The following is a 22,960-nucleotide window of genomic DNA, read 5'->3' as shown; positions in this document are numbered from 1 at the left end:
ACGAAGGGACCAGCAAGAGCATGAAGCTGCCTTGGCTTGATCCCAGGAGCTAGCAGTGATCTGCGGCTCCATCGGAGGCTGTATTTCCAGAGCTCAATGAGAGCTGTGACTCTTGGGAGCTGCTCCATAGGAATCTTAGAGTAGCTTGAAATTAACAGCTGGACAAGCCACAAATCCATGACTTGGAGATGGTCATCTATGTGCAGAACTGAAGGCATAGCCGACTGAAAAGATGGGCAAATACTTTCCTATTTTAGTCCGTACAGTCTTGGATATTTACATGTTTGGTACCTGTTTCACTCTTAGTTGCTCGTTAGTGTTGCTCTCCTCTCACTTGCCATTTCCATGTTTAAATCACCTTAAAATACATAGAATGTATGTTTTTGGATCGCAAGTCCCCACGTATGTAGTTCTGACACTCAAGAATTTTGAGTCATTATTCAATATGCAGCATTCTTAGCTCACAAAACAGCTTATTTTAAAGTCGTCAATAATGTTCAGATAGTTAGTTGCATATAGATCTGAAGAGGTCTCTTTTTACAGAGCTAACGTTGGATCATATTTTACGTCGCTAATTATCCTTTAATAGATCATAATGATTTCCCTGGGGAATGGTACATCTATTAGAAGTAGATATTTCAGCATACATACTAATTAGAAAAATGCACAGTAGTGCCAGCCCATACATAAGCCCCACACAGCAAAGAAAACCAAGGCTGGCCTTGAACCCTTAGGCTCAAGCGATCCGCTGTCTCAGCCTCTTGAGTAACTGGGGCTACAGGTGTGTGTCACTGCACCTGGCTGAAAAATCGCTTCTAATGTTGTGTAAAATCGGCTAACCTGCTATGAGTTCCTCTCCACCTCGCTGCAGAATTCTGTTGTCAAGTGGCTGTAGAACTCAGAATTTATTTTAGTCAGAGAGAGGAAGGAAGAGGTGAGAAGTCTTTTACTGTAGGCATACATTAGGTCCCAGTGAAAACCTGAAATAGGCAGAAGCCTTTTTCCTTCCAGTAACATCCTGCCAATTAGACTTGAATCAATTCGTCAGGGAGGAAGAACCCAGTTAACCAGCTCTCGGTCTCACCGTGTTGTATTGCATTTTATACAAAAGCTACATGTTCAAACTTGCCTCTTTCTTCCATCACTTCTTTCCCTTTCTGATTAGAAACCACAGCCCCAGCTAAGAACAACTTAAATACCTGGTCTGATTCCTGCACTGGGCTAGGCATGATGCAGGAAGTGCAGCGCGGCTTCTGTGTTGTTTGGGTCGGCAGGGAGGATGCAAGCAAGAGTCAGTGATGCATCCACACAGGAACTGAGTACGCTTAAAGACAGAATGGGAGGCAGGAAAGAAGGGCAAGTTCATAGAGGAAGATCATTGCAGGAAGGAAGCAGGCGAGCGTCTCTGGAAGATAGGGGCCTTGAAGTATGCTTGCCATCTTTTTAAGGAAAAGTGGACTCAGAAGATGGCATTCCTTGAAAACAGAATGTTATAGACAAAATTTAGGATCACCCTTGCAGGGCTGAGCAAGACCTGGGTAGTGCTGAAGTTTTCAGAGTGCCACTCACACAGCCTTCCCTGTGAATGATGGTCTCTGGAGTGAGCAGCATCGTGCTTCTGAATGTCAAGGGCAGGGTTTTGCCCAAGGAATCGTTGATAGGATAGGCTGGACAACTGAATATACTGATGGATCTTCTGTCAGGGTCATTGAACTAAAATAGCCTTATTGCCTCTGAACCTTGTGCTGCTAGGATGGAGTTTCCTTGGGAAGAGAAAGCTGAGGGTGATATTTTAAATGACAGGGTGACAAAGCATTTTGGGAGAGTCAGGGTAAACTAGCAGTAACCAGGGTAAAATGAATTGAGATGCGACCAGACTTCAGATGGGTTCAGAGTGATTCTTTATGGCCTTCCAAATAAAGCCTGAGTAACACAGCAAACTGGCGCTCTTGGGGAGGATGCAAGACCCACACCAAACCAGGCCTAGCATCAACTTTCTCGCCTTAGTCTGTATCTTTTGTTTATGCCTCCCACAGAGGCCTCATTTCTCTGCTTTCTTGTATAATAATTAAGATATTAAGTAAATATTCCAGCTTCCAACTTTTTCCTTGTATGCCTGTCACTGTCATCTGCTCTCCACCCAAACATCTGTTTGTGGATTGGTCCTGGGCTCGGTTCTCTCCTGTGTTGATCACGGTTTTTTACTTTTGGCTTGTAGTTAATTTTAGTTCCAGTTCATGGATCAGGAGCCCAAGAAGGGGGTTTGTTAACATTGTACCGGAGCAGGATAAGGGCCAAGTAACAAGGATGGAATTCTGAAGATGAACATGGATGTCCATCCATCCGTCCGTCCATCTGTCCACCCATTCATGGTTTATTACGTACTACTGAGGTGAGCCACCTCTTCCGTGTGGTGTTGTCACTGGGTCCTGCTTTTCTGGCTTCTGTCTTTCTTCTGTCAACCTCTTGGCAATTTCTACATGACAGCTGATGACCCAGGGGGAATAGCAAGGCCTCTGATGGTGTTAGTGGCAGCTGGTTTTATTTTTGGATTTTGTCAGGTGTTTGTAAGTTGAGAGCTGTTTGTATTCAAACAATGTGATTTGGTGGTGTATATGACCTCCCATGGAAGTAATGAATGTGGCAAAATGAGGGGATAAAGTGAACAGTCTTTAACATCACATTCTTCTACCAACTTTAAAAACCTGGGTGTGGGTGAACGACTAAGAAGACGGCTGTGCTGTGGAATACTCAGTCTCATGTCAGGTGGATCTGAGTTTTGTTTGGTTTAGAGATCTGGTCACTGATGGAATAGTCACAGGTTGATGGAATTTACATGTTGATCCGTTTGGGAGTTTTTTTTTTTTTTTTGGCACCTATCAGATTCCTGTAGGTCAGTTGTTCTTGTCAAGTTTACATCTTATCTCACCAACAGTATTGTGGGATAGAAAACATCTGCCTTGTAGCAATTTGATTTAAAAAATTTCCTTATATGTACATTTGAAATGGTTACCTATAATCCTTAGTTTCAGTCTTGTTGAAAACATTTACTTTTTTTGCTGATTTCCATATTTTAGTTTTAATGGCCACACAAATTTGACTACAATGTTCAGTTTTCAAAAAAAGTCTCCTTTCTGACTATTTTACTTCTCTCAAAAGTCTGTTTGTGAAATAATCTGAACATTTGTTTAATTATACACAATCCTGGTATTATTTGCAAGTATTTTTCCCATTTTTATCAACATTGTACCAGAGTAAAAAAAAAAAAATCACCTCATTGTTGTACTTCAGATTTAAAAAAAAAAAAGCTGGTAACTTTTTTTTTTTTTTTTCCTAGTCCTGCTGACTTTCCTTGCCTAGTTCTGGTGACTTTCCTTTAGTAGTCCTGGTGACTTTATTAGTCCTGGTGACTTTCCTTTACTAGTCATATTTGTTTTCTAATTCATTTACTCCTCAGTTAATTTCAAAGAGGTCTCTTTGAACTCTGTTTACGCCAGATGTTCTTTAAATTATTTTCATTGCACCAGTTTACTGATGTGTGTGTGTGTGTGTGTGTGTGTGTGCACGCACGTAGATGTGCACACACACACATTATACATGCGAGGTGGTCAGAGGACCACTTGACAACTTGTAGGAGTTGGCTGTCTCCTCCTCTTTCATGGGTCGGGGGATCAAACTCAGGTGACAGTACTTTCGTCTCTAAGCCCTCTTGCTGGCTTATAAATAATAATTTTTAATTTTGAACTTAGTTCTGCTGTTGGTATGATGTATTTAGTTATTATTTTTTCTGTTACTCACAGGTTTTGGGAGTGTTGGCTTGGTATTTGAGTAATTTGTTGGAGGCTAGCTTCTCATCAGTGTTTCCAGTGTTCTGCGAAAAGTCCTAATGGCAGTATGGGTTCCTGGTTGTTAGTATTTAAGTGGATACTTGGTCTTCTGTCAGAATCACAGAATGCCTATGCTGTTCATTTGAAAATAATCATGATCTTACTACCTAGAGATGCTACTCAATCATATATTTACAGATTAAATGTAGCATTATTGACAGAGAGTTTGGATAGTAGATGAAAACTCTATTCAAGAAGTTTTTGCATTAGGTGTGGGGGTGCATGCTGTAGTCAGTACCCTAGAGGGTGAATGTCTGACCAGTCTGAGCTATAGAGGGAGGTCATGCCTCAAAAAGACAAACCATAGATATCCATTTCTAACTACGGTGTACGTGACTGGTAAATTAGGAAATAGACATTTTGTATTTATTTAGTGCTTAAAAGCAGCCCATGTTTGGGGATTACTTTTTCCATGTGCTGGTAAGCATTTGCTCTACTACTTCTCAGGTTCAGACTCTATTATGTAAATGGAAGTGCTTCTGGAATTTATAATGCACTCCAGTGTTTGTTTTTAATTGGTTCAATTGACTTTTAAACAATCTTGTTAAAATAACCTGTTATCTGATAAATACAGTTTATTGATAGCTGAAGACTTTGTTTCTCAACTCTGACTTAATGATGAGAATTCAATATACCCTCCAGTCTTTCTATAGGAGAACTAACATTTTGAAAACAATGGAAGATTGCTTTTCTTGAATTCATTTTGAAGGATGATCTGTATTAAGAATATTATAAGCAAACAAGAAAACCACCTACATGGTTATTGAGAATGTATAGCTTATTGATTTTTTTCTATTTTTTATTGATTTTATTGAGCGCTACATTTTTTCTCTGCTCCCCTTCCTGCCTACACCCTCCGCTTAAACTCTCTTCCATGGTCCCCATACTCCCAATTTACTCAGGAGATCTTGTCTTTTTCTACTTCCCATGTAGATTAGATCCATGTACGTCTCTCTTAGGGTCCTCATTGTTGTCTAGGTTCTCTGCGATTGGGATTTGTAGGCTGGTTTTCTTTGGTTTATGTCTAAAAGCCACTTATGAGTGAGTACATGTGATATTTGTCTTTCTGGGTCTGGGTTACCTCACTCAAAATGTTTTCTAGCTTCATCCATTTGCCTGCAAAGTATGGTAATTTCTCAGAAAAATAGGAAAAAAAAACTTTCTCAAGACCCAGCGATAACACTTTTGGGTATATATCCAAAGGATGCTCAATTGTATCACAGGGACATGTGCTCAACTATGTTCTTAGCAGCATTGTTTGTCATAGCCAGAACCTGGAAATAACCTAAATGCCCCTTGACCGAAGAATGGATAAGGAAAATGTGGTCCATTTACACAATGGAGTACTACACAGCTTAACTGATTTTTAATAGTCATGAAGGAAAGGAGTCCTGCTTACAGTGCATGTGACATACAGCCCACTGTTAACCGACATCCATAGATATAAAAGCATGGGTTGCCTATGGTTACTTAAACTGATAACACATAGCACGAGGGTGTTGGAGAGCATGTCTGAAACACTTAGGCTGAGCAGATTTTGGGGATGGAGCTAGTAAACCTCTTCCACAGACTGTTATGGGTGTAGTTGATGCCAACTTAGTAGAGGGAGCTTGAGATTCAAGTTCTGAATTCTCCAATTCTTTTTCTCTTGGGTAAGAAAGGCCTGCTTATTAGAGTCTGGCCATGCACCCAGTTGGTTTGTCTTATTTTCATTTGGAAAGAATACATGAGCTGAAATCCATATCAAGTTATGATTTCTACTCTAACATACGGATAAGAAATTATTTGTGTGTGTGTGTATGTGTAATAATGTGTGGAATGAAACATCACATTCGTCTTCTGTGTTTCTCATATGCTTTATTTATGGTTAGTTTTTTAAAGTTAGATCCTGCATTGTTCACATTTCTAGGGAAATACATATTATAAAGAAAATATGACACTGACATCTTTTTCTCAGCCAGTTAAATGGTAGTTCCTGAGTTTTCTGAAAACAACTCTAAAGGAGATGGGTGAATATATTGAAGGTGATTAGTTCAAAACATGAAAAGCAGAAGTGGGCATGTATGTCCCCATTTCATTGATTTCATTTTCCCTGTCATTAGGGGCTACTCATCAAATACTACTTGAATTCCAGATACAAGAGTAGAGTTTATAAGTCTAAAAGCTACTAGAAATTCTAGTCTCATCCTGATGAAACCTTTCATATTTGTTTGTAGCTCTCATGAGTGAGTTCGCCCTTCTTCTCATTGTACAGTGGCATGCAGGCATTCTTTCTGCTTCCTTACACATATAGGAAATGGGCTGATGACATTTGGGCCCTTGCTATGGAATAATCTTTCCAGACTGCAGATTGCTACTGTGAAGTGCATTAGTGTTAGCGTGATGTGTGTTAGCGTTGGCATTTCCTACATCATTTTGTTTTAGGAAGGAAAGTGGAGAGAAGAATCTTTGGGAGGGGAGCATCATAGTCTCTGAGAAGACATTAAAAATTTGAGAACTTTAAAAAGTAAAACTCAGTCCAAAAGAATTTCCACCATAATGTTTTTCCACCTTCTAGTGAGTTTGGAAATCGATTATCAAAGTCAGTGGGTGAATGCTAGGAGCCCCTGGACTCCCCAGTCCTGGTGGGGAGGGGGCTGATGATTTTATGGAGTTTCTTTGTTGACACCGTGACCTAAAAGTTATGTTTCAGGTTTCTTGACTCCCTCTTGGCAAGAAAGCTCTTAAGCCTGTGAATGTTGTTTTTATTAACAGAATAGGGCAGAAGCAGTGGCTTAATGCCCACACTTATTCAACAGCAAGGGTGGATTTGTAGAAAGTATGCTCTCTGGCCTGAAAGAAGTTGGTTTTCACATTATTGTTTTGCTCTTGTTTCCATAGGAGAAGAAAAATTGTGGATACCATCTTAATGTGTATTCTTAATGTGTTGGGCTATGATGGTTAATATCCAACATCTTACATGTCTGGGTGATATATTGCACAGTCCTTCGACTTATTTATTATAAAAGAGAAACATTGGGAAAAGACCCGATGATTCTTTTCTGCTCTCATGAAGGGATCACTAGAAGTCCCGCGGAACTTTGGTTGCTCAGCAGTTGCACATGCAACTTTTCCTGCTGTCATTGCCAGCGTCCTGTTTGATCATGCATATTTGTTATTTATTCTCTACTCCGCCACCCGTAGTGTGCACTTTGTTTGTGTCACTCGGGACAAAGATGGGAATGCATGCTTTCAAATAGCACGAGGTTCTAGCTACGTTGCTCAGAAGATCTTGAACCACTAGGTTGCTGGCAGGGTGGAGCCATTGAAAGAGAGTGGGTCTGTTTAAGTAGATGCCAGATTCATCAATTTTAGGTGCATGGTATCTAGTAGTTAGGAGAATAGATACTGTTGGGGGTGAGAAAAAAACTGGGGTACAACAGTGGAAGATGTCATTCTTGAGTGTTTTGGAGGTATTCAGATCAAAGAAGAAAAGTTACTATGAGAACAAAAGCCCAAAGTCACCAAATCATCATTGAAAAAAGGCTGGTCTGAGGTTGGGGAGTTGTTCAGTGAGTAAAGTGATGACTGCACAAACATGTGGTCGTGAGTTCAAATCTCTAGCATTGAGGTAACCACTGAGTATAGAAGCATGCACCTGTAACCCCAGATGTGGGAGAGTGGGGGCAGATGGATCCCTGAGGCTCCCTGGCCTGCCATTCTAGCTAAAACAGTGAGCTCAAGGTTCATTGAAAGACCCTGTCTTGGAAAAGTTTAATTGGGGGAAGAGAGAGAGGGAGGGGAGGGAGCAAAAGGGGGGGTTATACCTGATATGGATTTCTGACTTGCACAGGTGCATGGGTGAGCACACACATGTACACATATACATTTATACACTACCTACAAACAGAAAGAATAAAAGAAAGAAAAGAAAAAGAGTGGGTCTTGTCTATTTCAATGTTGATTAACAGTTAAGGAATCTGGTTTGCCTGTTTACAGTGTGGCATACGATAGCACACTGTATGCCATGATGCCCCCCACTTGGTTCATATAGGATTGACTCTTTTGTGGTTTATAGACTGAAGTTATGAGTTTGTGTATAGGATACTATATTTTGTTAGGGGGATGTGACATTATCATGCCTGCCCTCTTATAACATCAGCCTTGACCAACTTGGTTGAGATAGAGGCTGCCAGGTTTTTCCACTATAAAGTTACTATTTTTTCTCCCTGCCTCTTCTTAACTGGGCAAAACTTATGCTTTCTCTCTCGAAGAGTGTGTGCAGGGGTGCGGGTGGGGCAGTTATCAACACATTTTATTGGTTGATTGATTTCACTCTGGACTCATGGATGTCTGTTTTATTCTTTGGGTTATCATTCAATGCCATTGCCATGTATCTTACATTAAGTGTTTCCTTTCCTGTCCATCTCTTCTTCTGTTTCTTTCTTGCCTTCTCTCTCTCTTCTTTCTTTCACACAAGGTTTCACTGTTTGGCTGGCCTGGAACTCTGTACGTAATCCAGACTGGCCTTGAACTCACAGAGATCCTTCTGCCTCTGACTTTTAAGTGCTGAGGAAAGGTGTGCAGCCCCATGCCTGTTGTCATAGATTGTCCTATGAAGTAAATGTTTTTTTCATTGATCGCCGGGGACCTCCACGGAGCTTGGCACAGCAGGTGTTAGCTACATCCTGCTTCTCCTTTCTTTACATGTCTTTCCTCGCATTATTCAAACCTGGAGATTTCTTTTTTTTTCAGCCATTTTTATAGTCACATTTTAATGTGTGCACTCTGAATGGAGAAGTTATAATATGAAACTTCTTGTCAGCAGATTGGTGAATTTACCTGAGAAATTGAGAGTCGAGAGTATGAGGAGGTGTGACTAGGACCAGAAGCTGATGTCCAGGTAGGAAACCCAAACTCGCTTTCTTTAACTCCTTTGCACTTGTTTTAGCAGAAGCTGAGATGTGAAGTCTAAAATGGGAGGGGGGGGAGGGTGGTGGCAGAGATGCTGTTTCCGTAAGGAAATCACACCGTTTCTTTTTCAGATTCTGCTACTTAGTGTCCAAACAGTAGGATAATCGCTGAGCTTTGAAACCCGGTCCAAAAAGAACTTGCAGAGGAATATGTATTTGAAAATGGATTCTAGACATGATTTTGATTCTTGAAACCTATTCAAAAAGTAATTATCACAATATAAATAATATTTAGGTTTATCGTGCCAGAGATTACACCTACTGGCTGTGAGATGTTCGATATGTATCTCAGCGCACTTATTAAATATGGGTTTATTTATATTTTACGTTTCTCGCAAACTTCCCTGGATGTTATAAGGTCATAAACACCTTCTACTAGAAGGTGCAGGGACGCTCATGTATCATGTATGTGCTCGCGAAATGACATATGGATGCTAGAAAAGCGAGAATCAGTTCACCAGCTGCTTTTGTGGTGCTGATGTTGCGAGGTTAAGAAACACGAAGTCAAGAGCAAATCCGAAGTGCAAGTACGGTCTCTACTCACAGTGATGCTGACCTCTGCTTTAGACATAGAGCGGCAGATGATGCGTCCATCTACACTGCAGAGATTTAGGAGCATGGCAGCTTCTAGTCTCTCAGAGGGGATGTGTACACCAACGCATTTATAACATGGTGCTGGGGGGAAGTTTGTGGGGGAGGAAGTAAGTCCTGCTCACATATTGTGTGTGTGTGTGTGTGTGTGCGCACGCGCATGCGCGTACTTGGTGATCAGGTCTGATAAGAGACCACAGATGCCCACAGGGGTCATTTCCACTTGCAAGCCGGGTCAATATCCAAGCTCAGGAAGGCTACTGCAAGAGTGCTGCACTTCTTCCCTCTAGCAACATCAGCAAGGATGCTGCTACTTGGGTGTCTGTGGGGGTGGGGCATTGGGTTGCCGATTTCCAGCCTCTTTCTAGAGAGCACTGCTAAATGGCAACTTTATACCCAAAGGGGCTGCTGACCACTGAGTTTGGTTTTCTCCTTTGTGGGAAAGGGCAGAGCAAGTGCTCATGGAGTGAGAAGTTCTGCCAGTGCTCTCCTGGACTGCAAGTAACTCAGATGTCAGTTCTCCTCTCAGTGGGTCTCACAGCCACACCCATCCCCAGAAGTCCCAGCTGCCCTTTGCTTCCTTTCTTCTTCAGGGTAGATGACACCTCCCCTGTCTGTGTTCCGGTGGAGCAACCTTTGTTCTACTTTCCCCAATCCAGGAGATAAAGGAGGAATATTCTGCTCTTTTAGCTGCTGTGAGAATAATCTGCCATAAGTCTCAGACTGCTCTTGTTCTGTGGAAAACGTGAACTTGAATATTGATTATCATCTCCACTGGGTTCAGATGTTAGCAATAAAAAACAATATCCTATTCTATACAGATTTTTTTTTTCCTTTTTGGTAAGACAGTTATGCTATTTAACTCAAGTTGGACTGGAATTTGAAATCTCCCTGCCTCAGCATCACAGGTGCTAGAAGTATGTATCGCTGCTCCCAGCCTCCTGTGGGTCTTCACTCATTTCATCCCTCAACTTTAATATCTGGCCGGAATCTTGGATGCTTCCAGGGGTAGAAAGAGCTGAGGTGAGGCTGAAAGGGAGTGACAGTGTGCTCGGAAGATCCTTGTGCAAGCGCCAGATGGTGTTTTCACATCTCACGGGAAGGTCCTTGCTAGCAGACTCCCAAAGAGAAGTGGCGCGGTCTAGTGTCGTTTCTGTTGTGAACAGTCTCACTGGACTTACTGGAAACTACGACGAGGCCTCAGTTGATCAAGTGCTCTGCATGCAAGTCCAAGGACCAGAGCTTGGGTCCCGGAACCATGGAAAGGCAGAGTGTGCCTCGGAAGGCAGAAACAGTGGATTTCCTGAGCCAGCTGCCTAGAAGACTAGCGTTATGGGAGAGCTTGAGGTATGCCCGAGAGGTCCTACCTCCACATACACACAGCTGCAACCATTCACATACTTGCATGTGAACATGTCAACATGCATACATACATACAGACAGACAGGTATAGTACATGCACGTGCATATGAAAAGAAGAAGGAAAAGGCAGACATGGTGGCATACATATACATGTAATCCCAGTACTGGGGAGGTAGAGGCAGGAATATGCCTGAAGTTCCATGGCCAACTAGTCCTGCTGAATTGTGAGTGCTGGGTTCAATGAGAGACCAGGCCTCAAGAAGTAAGTGGAGAACAATAGAGGAAGACACCTAACATCAACTTATGGCTTCTCCGTGTGTGTAGACACATGTACATACATACATGAACATGTATACACATACAATACATCTACTAATAACTAAGGATAAACGAAAAAGAAATTTTCTGCAACAGTCTATTTATACACATATAACTGGTTTCATTTTTTAATTCATTTGTTCAGGTATTTTTGGTTAACTGTTTTGCACTGGTCAACACACATAAAAAAAGACAAAATATATACCTGCCTTGACTTAATGTACTGTAAGTGAGAACTGCACACTACAAAATCAAATAAACAAAACAGAACAGCAGCAACAACAACAACCCACAGTACAATATGAAGCAGGCTATATGAGGTTCAAAGCATCCACTAAATCTAACCGTGCCATAAAGGGAATACCCTTGCTCTGCTTGAAGGCTTTGACAGGGGCATAAATGCCTGGTTTGCATTTTGCAGGATGGGTGAAATTTGATAGCTAGCAGGAGAAGGGCATTCTAGAGGTCCAGGAAGGTGGTGTGTAGAACACGGAGACAGGGAAACAGCAAGGCACTGCCCAGGGAGAGCAGCATGTACATGTGGTTAACTCGCTGGGTGGATGGAGAAGGAATGGATCCACAAGGGGAGAATCTTGAGGAAGAGCTTGACTGTGACTCTGTCCATCAGGGTTTGCCATAACGATGGATGTGACCTCCATCCTGTAGGAAAGGAAGAGAGATGTGCTCAGAATAAGATTTTTTGTAGACCTCGTAAGGTAACATCATGAGAATACAAGTTAGAGGAATTCGGTAGCATCTGAATTTGGATTTAAGAGACACAGCATGCAGGCCATGACAGTCTTCCTCCAAAGATAAGACTTGAGGTCTGGACTAATGCTGCGGTGTGGAGAGTGATAGACACGGAGCGCACTGTTACCCTCTGGAAGCAACACTGAGTAACCGAGTCCGTGTGACGAACATGAGAAAGGAGGTGGTCCCCATGACTACAGCTTGAGTGACAGGGTATCTCAGTGGAGAGACCGCTCAAGATGAGGAGGACAGGCAAGCCTTTGAGGAAAGCAGAGACCCACATTGGACGTTTGCTGAATCTGTGGTCTTACAGTCTGGAAAGGCCTGGCTTTGCAACCAAATGACCTGATTTTCCACTTTACTTCCCCAACTGCTTACTGGAGTGCTGATATGTCTGTGCCTTTGCCTCTAGCACCCTTGGTTTCCTGTTCTGCAAAGTGGGGCTGACATTGACTTGTAGGCTGCTTAGGAGAGGTGAAAGCGATAGTCGACACTGATTTCTGGACACAAAGCCAGTTCTTCCTCCAAGAGCAGATTGTTATTACCACGATGTCTTCAGGTTCATTCCAAGCCCGAGAGGCCAGCAGAGAGGTTGAAAACACAGACTTCACAGTCAAGGGAATGAAAGCGAACAGAACTGGCCAGGAGCACACCTCTGCTAGACTCATTCACTTGGCAGTGTTGAGAGCTTGTATGTCTAAGACGACAGAGACTTAGCCTTTGGCCCAAGAGTCTTGGTGTCTGCCGCACAGGAGAGGGATGGAAACCAAGGAGTTTCTAAAGAAAGGACCTGGACAAATCAAATCTAGTGGTGTGTGTGTGTGTGTGTGTGTGTGTGTGTGTGTGTGTGTCTGTGTGTGTGTGTAATAAAACATGGGCAGAAAGGAATGTAAAATGTTTTACAAGTTGAGCATCAGAGCTACCAAAATCTAGAATGTACTTAATATTCTGAGGGCACTTTCTTGCCCCTTTTAGTCTCTGTAGGACCCAAAAGTAGTTAAATCCTGATTTTTTTACACTACCTCCCCTAGTTTTGCTTGTTTTGTGATTTATAACTATGAGATCAGATGCTCTGCTTTTGTGTGTGTGTGTGTGTGGCTTATTTCACTCAATATATGTTAATGAGATGAATTTTCATTCTCTCTCTCTCCCCCCCCCCCCCCCCCCCCGAGACAGGGTTTCTCTGTAGCTTTGGAACCTGTCCTGGAACTAACTCTTGTAGACCAGGCTGGCCTTGAACTCACAGAGATCTGCCTGCCTTTGCTTCCCCAGTGCTGGGATTAAAGGTGTACACCACCATCGCCTGGCTGAGATGAATTTTTCTGGTGTACCAGCAATTCATTCTCATGACAGAGTTGGGTTCCATTGAATGAATGCAATTGAGTCATTTTACTATTCATGAATTTGGGTTCATTGCACAAGGAATGGTATTTCTGTGAACATCTAAGACATGTCAATAGGGTGTAACCTAGGGGGTGGAGTTACTGCATCAAGAACTTGTGTGTATCAATTGTAGCAGCTTCTTCCACTTATCTTTGAAAAGGGCTGTGCCAGTTTATTCTCCTTCCAGCAGGGCATGCGCTATCCAAACGAGCCACTCTGATGTTGTGCTTCTGCCCATTTAACAATCATGCCTTGGTGTAGTCCTGGAGATTTTCTCTTTTCTGTTGGTTTATGAAGTTGACTCCTTTTCTCACATTGTTTTGCTATTGGATGTTCCATTTTATAATGAGCTCATTGAAGTATTTGTCGCTTTTCCTATTGGTCTTTCCTTCTTTTGGAAGCATCAATATTGAATGAGAGAAATAATATTGAGGACCTGCCAAGAACTGGGATTACCATATAATAGCAGCTGTGCCCTATGCCCTCTTGAAGGTTGTGATTTTGAATGACTAGCTGTGTGTAGGAGGGGTGAGAGGCTGGAGAGTGGAAGAGCAGGGAGCCAGGAAACACCTATTGATGTGAACCTATTGACATGTGTGGAAAAATGAGAGGGAAAGTTGAGCCTTTTAAGGAAAATGGGACAACCAGTTGAGCAGAATCCTGGAATGGCCACTGTGCTCCGAGCTTGGAGACAGAAGTCGTGTTAGTACAGTTATGGTCAAAACTGTCTGAAAACCAGAGACTTGGTGCTTGGCCCTGCAAATGTTGTAGGCTTGTCCTAGATACAACTTTGAGAAGCCAACTGTGGAGTGTGGTGTTTTGAAAGAAAGCTATAGGATTGGGTACTGTGGAGTGTGATGTTTCAAAAGAAAGCTATAGGACTGGGTACTGGTGGCCAATTGTTGGCATTTTGGCCAAGGAACAAATTAAAGAACAAGAAAGGAAAGTGAAAAAAGATAAAGGATAAGAGAATAAGATTGCGGAAGGTAAAAAGAAGAGTTAGGAACTTAAGACCTTAGAAATCTCCCTTCACTGTTCTTCATCGCAGAAGGGAAATTTCAGTGGACGCTGGCAGAACTCAAGATGAATTTAGGCCAACAAATGAAAAATAATATGAAGGTTTAAGATTGTACGGGGGGAGGAATAAAATAAAGTACTGCTCATGGCAAAACAAACTGGCTACAAAGTCAAAATATAATTATTGAAATAAAAATGTAAACTTCAAATTTTTCCAACAACTTTTAAAATGTGCTCCATTTATGCTTTTGGTCATGGAATAAGATAGGTGTAAGTAATTAAACTAGATTGTTTTATATACTCTAGAATATTGAATTGTCAGTGGTCCAGGCCACCTTCAATTTCTACAAGGTCAAGCTTGTTACTGAGGTAATTGTGACTATTTAGTGAAGTCTGAGGGCAATGTCTGATATTCAGGCAATGGGGACGGGTAGGAGAATGGTTACAGACTTCTACTCTTAATGCCATCATCTTGCGCTCAGAATACCACCCCACTACTCACCAGCGATACCCTGGGCAAAGCTAGCTGGAGCCAATCTTATCTCCTAGAAGAGAATTACTCCTGAGATAGACTAGTAAGAGTAAAATACTTGGAATAGTTCAAACAACACTGTGGGTACTCAATAAATATTATTCTTAAATATAGCTTGTGTTGTCATATCCTCTGTTAAAGGCACATACAGTTTTAAATAGGCATCAATATATATATATAACATATATTTAATATATATATATATAATTTTGTTAAGTTTCAGTGCAGTTAAGTTACATTTCTCTTGAGCTTTATTCAGTTAAAATCACTGGCCATTTCTTCCTCAGTGCATAAAATGCGCTCTGTGTCATCATGCCTGAGACATGGCTTCTACTCTCCGAGTGCTCAAGCTTTGGACTCTTTTCCTATTGGTCTGTTTTCTTTGGATCATATTTGGTCTATGCTGAGAAACAGCTGAGAAGCTAATTGAAAGTAGATTCTCATCACAGGTGAACGATAGTGACATTAAGGGCAGGGGAGGCTGGGATCACACCTCATCTTGACATTACTGGGCTTAGCGTAGGACACCAGAATGATCTGCTGCATTGTCCAGAGCTACAGGCAATAAAATGGATGGAGGCAGATAGGTACGCTATCAGAGTATCTGACATTCAAGGGGTGACCCTAGGATAGTACTGACTATTTGAATTGTATACGACTGATCTTATATGTAGCTGATTTCCTCACTTGAGTGACAGGCTCAGGACCATCTTGCTGAGTTGTCAGGATGGTTAAATCAACAAATACTTGTAAAGATGCTTTATGAACCATAAGATGCGGTGCACCTGGGCGGTTTGGCACGATTTCTGTGCTCTCTGTTTGCATTGCTGAAGATTGGTGGTTCAACAATGAATACTTATAATAATGTAATTTTAAGAGGATTACAGGGGACCTCATTCTCCGCAGAGTAGCCTCTAGTCTGATAATGGACGGTTAACTTCCTGCAGAGATTAGTTCAAAAGAAAAAAAACATGGCTGCAAGGTAGAATAAAGATGGGAAAGGTTAATGGGAAGAACCAAGGGTACAGTTAACTGGTGCGGAACAGAATGGGGCCTGGGGGGCCATAGTGAATTCTTCAAGGCTTTTCTTCATTTAGTCCCCAATCGAGAGGAGGGAATTGACAGCTGAGACTTGGAAGTCAGACCCCTGCTCTATCCTTACCTAGGCATAACTTATCAACACCTCTGAGCACCAGTTCTCTCAGCTCCAAAGGAGAGTCAGTCCCTCGCCTGACCAAGTTGAGTCAACACTGTCAAGTTCCCTGACAAGTAGCTGTTGTCTTCTGATTACACATTGTCAGATTTAAAGGCAAATCAAATCACACACCTGCTGAGTAGGAATACGGAGAGCCCAGATACCAACAGCACTTCACTGACGGGGAGGCTTCACGCCAGGATCCAGTCCAAAACATTACACGTGTATTGATGTCATTAGATCTCTGAAAGTAGCGGATGCCCTTCGGTGTACCCAGTGATTCCCACTGAAGTTCAGTCTGTAGTGCCAGCTCGGGCAAGGTCACCAGGAGGTTTACAATCCTTAGCATTGATGATTTGATCTCATTTCCCTCATTCCTGGAGTATTCCTGCTCCTTCCAGGTTAGTAGAGCGGTGTGGGGAGAAAGGTAACAGGACTGACTGTCTGGTGGGTATTGTTTTTTTCCAGTGGGTATTTGCATTTGGAATCAGCATCATTGGTTACCTAACTTTTTTCTTTTCAAATAATATTTTAAATTTTTTCTTCGGACATTTCATGCATGTGTACAAGGTATCTTAATCATATCCACCCTCCCTCTCTCCAGCCCTTCCAATGATTCTCCCTCCCAAGTTTATAGACCCTAAACAAGCAAGCAAACAAACAAACAAATCAACAAACCGTCAAGCCCAGTTTGTGTTGTTCAAATGTCTACAAGTGTGGCGCTAATCACTGGAGGCAGGGGCAGTGTATCAGGACAGCCACCTCCTAAAGAAAAGTGACTTCAACAGTTGTCACCTGCCAACAGCTCCTGTCCTAGCTAGCTTGTGACAAAGACAGTGTCTGAAGCCAACTTGGGGAGGAAAAGGTTTTTCTTCTTACGCTATGAGCCACAGTTCTTCTCCGAGGGAAGTCAGGGCAGGTACTAAAGGAACTCAGAGGGAATGAAGTAGGGACCTTGGAGGACCCTGCTGATGGCTTTGCTCAAATTCCTTTCCTCTTCAAGCCAGGCCCAAGTGCCCAGGGGTAGCACCACCCACAGTGGGCTGGGCTTCTTCACATCAACTACCAATTAAGAAGATTAGCACCCCCTCAACATACACACATCCCATATTCACAGAGCAACCTTATGGAGGCGATCTCTTAATTTAGGTTCCTTTGCACCAGGTAACTTTAGTGTGTGTTGTAGTAATAGGAGTGGCGTGGCTGCGTCCCCAGCACCCCGGCCGCCTGCACGGCTAGCTTTACCCGAAATAATTACACGGACACTGTATTCTTTTAAACACTGCTTGGCCCTTTAGCTCTAGCCCTTACTGGTTAATTCTGATATCCGGATCAACCCATCTCTAATAATCTGTGAGCACCGGTCTTACCGGGAAGACTCTAGCCTACGTCCATCCTGGGTCAGAGCTTCATCGCGTCTGCCTCAGAGAGCAGAGCTATTGCATCTGCCCCAGAGAGGGGAGCATGGTGTCTCTGAGCTTACTTCCTCTTCCTCCCAGCATTCTGTTCTGTTTTCTCCACCCACCTGTGTTCTAACCTATGAGGGCCAGCCAAGCAGTTTCTTTATTTTTTTTAACCAATGACCTTCCTTCAGCAGTGTGTCAACTTGACAAGATAAAATAAAACAACTCACTACCCCTCCCCCCCAAAACCAAACCCAGTCCAGCTCCCCAGGTAGGGGTGAAGCCTTGGAAGCCCCGCCATATTCCATGCTGGAATTTTTAACTGACTTGATCTTGGGTAGGTCTTGTGTAGGTAGCTACGGCTGCTGTGAGTTCGTGTGTATAACAGCTGTGCCATGGAACTTTTGAGCATGTTGTGAACTCTCACTGAACTTCGCTTTTTGTACAGTGTAATAATTATACTTCTAAAAAACTGTAGAGCCAATTCTGGCACTGTCTCCAATTCTAATCTCTGTTCCTTACTCCTGTTTAAGTAGTTGGCTTGCACTGAGGATGAAGCCTTGGGCATAGCCTGCCGTCTGTTTACATTTTAAGCCAGTAGGATTCTTGGTCACTTAGCACTTTCTCATTTTAAATGGGAAGCTTCCCCACAAGATGTAGGACTGACCCCTTTGAGAGGGCATTAGGGTATTCACTTTAGAGTGGCTCTTTAGTTTCTTTGCACTGCTTGTAATGAAGATAGGCTTATCACGTCTGTTTTGTCATTATTTGGCATTCCTTGTCCAGATATGTAAACTTAGAACACAGTCCCTTTAAGAACCGCAAGCCATCAGTAAAAAATAACCCAGAGCAGCTCAGGTTACTGCCAGGCTCTAGAGACTTCAGGCGGTCAGGTTGCTTCTGTCCAGCTTCCACTGTCGGGGTGGAGGGAGAGCATTCTCTGCCCCAACAGAGGAGGTGCTGTGCATTGGTTGTGTGATCAGATGTCCCCAGCTCTTGTGGACCCTCAAGGAGACTTGTTTTCCTCTGGGCGTGACTCTTCTTTTGGTGTGGAAGACTTCCTGAGTGGATTCCTTACATTGCTTTAAGTTCATTGGAGCCCTGTTCTAGGACCTGAGGGTATGAACCACTCTTTGCTATAATCTTGGATCTTGTATTATTTCATTGAAAACAGAAATGGAAAAAGATTGAATCCTATCAAAACAAGCACACCTCTGCCCAAGGTGAAAATGTGGTTGAATAGGAAGAAAACGTCATGCCAGGACACACCCTTGTCCCTGGACCCCAGAACCTGTCTGCACATGCCTACTCCTGATGGCCTTTCTATAGAGGCTTGGTCTTCTGGACTGGGCAGAGCTGTGGGATCCAAGAATAAGTAGGATCTAATGCTCCATAAAGATCAAACAAACAAACAAAAACCAGACTGAACTCCTTAAATTAGGTCCAGTTTTTCAGTTGTGGAACAACAAGAAGAGGCCATAAGAGACATTACCATGCATGGTATGAAACAAAGACCCAGCTAGGTGTCTACCATCTGGGGCCTTGTCTCGAGGATGATGCCTAAGAGCTAGTCGTGAAGGATGGAATTTTAACTGGTAGGTGGCATCTGTGAGTCACCCCATCTCTCCTCTTATGTAGAAGGAGGGTGAGGCCCGGAGAGGATAGGTGACTTATGGGAAGTCACCCAGCTGGTTAGAAGTAGATCTACAAACGCAGTTCAATTACACACACCACTCCTCTCTGTCAGGAAAATACAGTCAGATTCAGTCAGGATCCCTTCAAGCCCCAAATCTTACCTATAAATGGGAATTGTACTGCATGGCACATGGCTTTATAAGGTATCACAAAGATTTGCTAAGTGAGCGTGGGCGAGAATACTTTCAAAAGCCTCCAACTGAATGTATTAGTACTTATACATATGCTCACATGTATGTGATGGTATAGGCATATGGTACCTTCTCTAATATGTGGCTAAAATTTTAAGGGGAGCAAATAAATGAAACTGAGGTTCTCTTTTAGAAACACAAAAACCCCCAAAGTTTCCGGAATATAGAGAGAAGAGCACTTAGGGCAGTTGAGCCGATGGCTTTGTTGACTGACTCTGTGAATGCACTTTCCTGAAAATCTCAGCCCGTCTTGGAGTTGTCCTGACGCTGATGTTGTGGATCCAGTGGGTAGTAATTCATGATTGAAAGTCGTAGAAGAAAAATGAACTGTAACTACTGTTCAGATACTGCCTAGTGCTGGCATTCCTTGTCCATATAGTACCTCTGGTGTAATTCAGGAGGCAGTTCATATACTTAAGAGCTGACTTAAACATTGTCTCCCCTTGGTGGCAAAGACTGAAGGCTGTGCCCTGCAGGCGATGACTGTAATAGACCCATTCTTAATGGAGTTTACACATAGAAGTTCAACCATCCTTGTAATTATTTCAAGCTCGAGTCTTCGCTACAGACATGCACTCAGACTGGCAAGACATATGCATGATGTTCTATTTGTAGCGCATTGTTCTCTATAATAACACGGGCTGGAGAGTTAAACATTATTTTTATGACTCTCAGTTATACCATTTGCATTAATCTTTATATGCCTGCTTTCTTTTACTTGATCGTTATTAGAGAAGACTCAGAAGCTGTAATTAAAGTAGTAGTACCTGACAGATGGGAGGTCAAATGTTACTTTCCTACCGAAAGCCGAGCTGAGATGGGAACCTCAGAGCTGAGGTTTCCTCCCGATTTCTGTGTGCTCGCGGATGTAGTCTGTGTCTCCACGTCATGCTGGCTGGTTTACCTTCCTCATACGTCCGGTCTTTCACTCCCAACATGGCACTCCATTGTGCAAGGGGACAGGACCCTTAGTGAGTTTGCAGCCTTAGACTGTAGACAGGGCAAGTTTGTTATATGTAGTCACCTACAGTAAGAGACGTCAGTAGTTCTGAAAGATACAGTGTGTAGAGACCTTATTGAAAAGTGATGCACTGGGACTGTCACGTGATCCTCTGAGGCTGCGCAGAGTACTTTCTGCCCCTTTTAGAGTAAATTTGCGGCTGGGTGGTGGTGGCACACGCCTTTAATCCCAGCGCTCGGGAGGCAGAGGCAGGAGGATCTCTCTGAGTTCGAGGCCAGCCTGGTCTACAAGAGATATCTCCAGGATAGGCTCCAAAGCTACAGAGAAACCCTGCCTCAAAAACCAAAACCAAGCAAGCAAACAAAAAAGAGTAAATTTGCCCAGAGAGCAAGGGCTACAACCCCCCAGTCTGATTTCTTCAGCAGAATGGGCAGTGTTGACCAGGCGAGTGAAGATCCACACCCTAAGGACCACTGACACTGGAATGCTTGTCATTGTGACTGATTTGGTGACCAGGGAGAAGGCTGGGTACGCAATGGGGCTCCGCTTGTGTCAGGGTGGTAGCCATGAACTGTGTGGATCTAAATGAATTAGGATGTACAAATCAGTTTTCTAGGCATGCTGAGCTCTCTTTCAAGTATATTGGATGGCACCAGTGTACAGACATGTGCTGGTCAGGCTGATGCCTGACAAATGTATCTATTTGGACATGGAAAGTAAGGATTGTTCTGTTGCTGTGCAACCTTGAGGCACGCCTTTAATATCCCAGTGCTCGGGAAGCAGAGACAATCAATTCTCTGTGAGTTCAAGGCCAACCTGGACTGTATATTGTGAAATCCAGGGCAGCCAAGAGACCCTGTTTTGAAAAGAAGAAGGAGAAGGAGGAGAAGAAGGGAATTCTTCTGCTGCATGTTTATAGTGTAAACATGATCATCTCTTCCCTGTGCTAAGTGCATTCTCCATAGGTGCCTGAAGCTACAGCAGGGCAAACTTTAGCAATCTCGGTTTAACCTCAGCCTTCTTTGTTAAATGAGAGCACAAGATTCCCAGAGGTGACGTCATTGCATAATGTCATGGTTAGCTTTCTGTTGCTGTGACAGAACCCCTGTAACTAAAGGCAACTTGGGCAGGAAAGGGTTTATTTCTCTTATACATCACAACTCATCAAAGGAAGGCAAGGCAGGAACGAGAGACCAGAGCCTGGAGGCAGAAACTGCAGCAGGACCATGGACAACTACTGCTTAATTGTTTGCTCAGCTTGTTTTCTTGTACATTTTAGGACCACTTGCTTATGGATGGCCCCTCCTACATGAACCACTAATTAAGAAAATGTCCCATCACTTGCTGACAGGAAAGTCTCACTGAGGCATTTTCTCAATTATGGCTCATTCTTCTCAATAACTCTATCTTGTATCAAGTTGGCCACGAATCCAGCCAGAATACCCAGTGTAATAGTTTGCTCTGAGAAGAGTGATAATGTCAGTGCCGAACACTATCATTCAATCTACATCGTTTGCGCTCTGCTGGGAGCTGGAGGGGAACTAATGAGTACAGTCGCCTTTGATATCAGGAAGTTCAAAAGCAAACAGGCTGTTTAGGCAGAAGAGTTAATAATTACAACAGCACAAGCGAGTCCTGATACAAGACTACATGTGCCGCAACCCAGAGCTGTGGAAAGGTTTTTACAAAATAGTTGCCATTGTGTGTGCGTGTGCGTGTGAGTGCGTGTGTGTATCTGTGTGTGTGCGTGTTCTGTAGCCTCTGTGTGGAGAAAGTCAGTAGACGGCTTTCACGAGTCTGTTCTCCCCTTCCACCATGTATGTTCTAGAGTTTGACCGCAGGCCCTCAGGGTTACTAGCTAGTGTCTTTATCTGCTGAGCTATCTCTGGCCACTTTGAGATTTCAGTGGAAGTCATGCCATAGACAGATTTGTGATTCGTTAAACCCACCCTTGGTTCTTTTCATTTCTGTATGGTGCAGTTTGGGAGGACTTAGGGATGAGTACTATGCTTACCCAAAGAGAAACAGTGAGAGCTAAAACTGAGGTCGCCGCAGTGGAGTTAGAGAGAATAGAGACTAAAGGAAACTTGATAAAATTGACTGGTGTGGTGATTACGTGTGGGAGCTGAGGGTTAAGGCTGGGATGACGGTAACTCTCACTGTTCACCTTTGGTACGTGAGTGTTTGGCCTTATCACAGGAAGTGAGATACGTGGTGAAGTGTGTGTGTGCGTGTGCATACACATGCATACACGCTTTTCTAGGTACATTACACGTTGGAAAAGAAGACAGTAACTTAATTAAATTCAGTAAGTAATCCTATTTGTCACATTAGGAAAAACAGCTAGTAAATACTGAAACTTTCAAAGCTACAAAAAAAAAAAATATTTGAAAACAAAAGTCTCACTGAGCTCCTGAGACTGATGGGAAGCTAACCCTACAGTACAAATTGATATTTCACCGTCCTCTGTTACGCATGATATATTGAACTGGAATGTATTTTCCCACTTTTGATATATTTAACATGTGTAAAAAAGACTTCCTCGTGTGGTTTTTCATGAGTGATATAGAGGATTATCATAGCCTTCCTTTGTGGTGATAAATATCCAGAGTAATACTTCTCAAGGAGGAGGGGTTTCCTTCTTTCTCAATTAGAGAGGTTTCAATTCATCGTGACACAGAGGGTGTGGTGTGGCATCTTAATGTCACTGACGTCATGGCGAC

The 22,960-nt window shown here is 42.9% G+C and overlaps 1 protein-coding gene across 8 annotated transcripts in view; it reads left to right on the top strand.

The window, feature by feature from the left end:
* Positions 1-22,960, top strand: part of Hivep2 (HIVEP zinc finger 2) — a 194,045-nt gene that overhangs the window by 34,089 nt on the left and 136,996 nt on the right. For 2 of the 8 annotated variants that reach the window (XM_041680436.1, XM_041680438.1), the window contains exon 2: positions 8,622-8,769. The exons of 4 other annotated variants lie outside the window; for them this stretch is intronic. The gene's annotated coding sequence lies outside the window, so the exon portion shown is untranslated. The remainder of the gene's footprint in view (positions 1-8,621; positions 8,770-22,960) is intronic. 2 more of the 8 variants (XM_041680434.1, XM_041680437.1) reach the window with 2 other exon arrangements.

The sequence above is a fragment of the Microtus oregoni genome, unplaced genomic scaffold, assembly GCF_018167655.1.
Source record: "Microtus oregoni isolate MIOR12 unplaced genomic scaffold, Mior012 000033F_ref0000390, whole genome shotgun sequence".
Taxonomy (NCBI): Eukaryota; Metazoa; Chordata; class Mammalia; order Rodentia; family Cricetidae; genus Microtus; species Microtus oregoni.
This window is presented reverse-complemented; position numbering and strand designations above follow the sequence as displayed.